This window comes from Boleophthalmus pectinirostris, unplaced genomic scaffold, assembly GCF_026225935.1.
Source record: "Boleophthalmus pectinirostris isolate CB_2022bp ecotype Guang Dong unplaced genomic scaffold, ASM2622593v1 HiC_scaffold_11, whole genome shotgun sequence".
NCBI classification, from domain to species: domain Eukaryota; kingdom Metazoa; phylum Chordata; class Actinopteri; order Gobiiformes; family Gobiidae; genus Boleophthalmus; species Boleophthalmus pectinirostris.
In genome coordinates this window covers 2,685,646-2,687,736 of record NW_026570994.1, presented here as the reverse complement: position 1 = coordinate 2,687,736, position 2,091 = coordinate 2,685,646, and positions in this window count along the sequence as shown.

Genomic DNA, 2,091 nt, shown 5'->3' with positions numbered 1-2,091 from the left:
AGCAGTAGTAGTAGCAGTAGTAGTAGTAGTAGTAGTAGTAGTAGTAGTAGTAGTAGTAGTAGTAGCAGTAAGTAGTAGCAGAGTAGTACAGTCGTCGTTTGCAAGTCTCAAGTAAGTCTCAAGTCTTTGACCTCAAGTCCAAGTCGAGTCTCGAGTCACTGGTCCATAAGTCCAAGTCAAGTCCAAGTCGTCTGCTTTGAGCTTCAAGTCATTACGCCGAAGTAGCTTAGATTTTTGCAATTTATATGAATTTTAAGCAAGACTGTTCTAAAAAAATGTGTGGTATATTCATATTCGCATTTATATAAGAGTTGTAGAAATGCAAATTTTTCCTTTTTAAATGTCTTGACAAGATCTTAGTGTGAATCATTACAGTCAGAACAGAAAGAATTCAGATTTAAAAGTGCTTAATAACAGTTATTTTGTCATGTGTCTGCACTGAAATGAAAGGATCATGTTCTGTGTACTTCCCTCTGTTGTACTGTATTGTACTGTATATTACTGTATTGTACTGTATATTACTGTATTGTACTGTATATTACTGTATTGTACTGTATATTACTGTAGTGCATCTGAGGATACTGTTGAGGAAAACAGTCTTTTCCTCTCGTGTTCGTTAGTTTCTACTTAGATAAAAATACACTTGAAACAGAAATAAAGCCCAGATAATTTATTTATTCCAATATTAGAAAGTCATACATGTACAAGGAGTCTGTGCCGACATTCTCATGCACAGACTCAATGTTTACCCCTGTACAATGACTTTTATATGCAAACTACAGTGGAAGGCACCGTGGTTTAGACTTAGCGCCTCTTTGTTGGTGCCAGGCCTGTTGGCACGTTGCACAGTCCAGTCAGACTCCATCCAGGGTGTTATCTGGCCAACAAGTCATGACATCATCCCTGTCAGTAGTGCTTGTCCTATTTAGTACGTTTGCAATTAGATAAATGGGAATATCCTGCATTTGTCTCGACATATGTCTATGAGTCTCACAAATGTCACAACAGCCCTGATCTTCAAATGACCTCGATACAATAATCAACTATACAAGTGATTATACAAAATAGCTAAGCCTAGTTATTTATCCTAACAGTACCATCTCACAGTACTTCAGTTCCATCCAAAGTAACAAACAGAAGTGGGAGGGACATGCTCCAGTTTGTTCCTGTAAACGTCAATCAACTGTAAAGAGAAAAGTCTTTTCTAAAAACATATATTTTTAGGAGAAACATCAAGTCTTCTCAAGTCACAGGGCTCAAGTCTGAGTCAAGTCCAAGTCATTGACCTTCAAGTCCAAGTCAAGTCCCAAGTCTTAATCTATTTTATCAAGTCAAGTCTCAAGTCCTAACACTAGTGACTCAAGTCTGACTCGAGTCCAAGTCATGACTTGCAAGTCCCCCTCTGAGAGTAGTAGTAGTATAGAAATAGGAATATACATATGTGGTAGTAGTAGTAGTAGTAGTAGTAGTAGTAGTAGTAGTACTTGTCCTACTACAAAATGCACTCACAATACATTATTTTTGTGTGTGGTTGTTTTCTGAATGCTTTTGTAGTTGAAGTAACACTCAAAAGTATTAATAGTGGTAACAGTAGAAATAGCTGCTGAAAGTTAGAATACAATTATAGTATTAGTAGTTACAGCAGTGTAGTAGTAATGATAGTAGTTAGAAATAGGAGTAGTAGTGGGTGCAGCAGTATGGCAAATACTGATAAGCTTGCTGGAAGTTATCTCACTTTTTTTTTAGTAGTTGTGACTCGTAGTAGTGGTGGTAGTAGCAGTAGTAGAGGCAGTAGAGGTCTCTCTCTGGCCAACACCCAGACACTGATGCATACTTTTATCACCAGTCGAACAGACTACTGTAATGCCCTGCTCTCTGCTCTTCCCAAAAAGAGTATTTCAGGTTCTGCAGCATGTGTCCTGACGAGGACCAGAGGTGGGACCACATTACCCCGGTTTGAAAATCACTGCATTGGCTCCTGTGAGTTTCAGGATCGATTTTAAAGTTCTTTTATTGGTTTTTAAATGTCTTAATGATCTTAGGCCTTCGGTAACACTTTATAATAACTACACCTTATTTAGCCTTAATAAA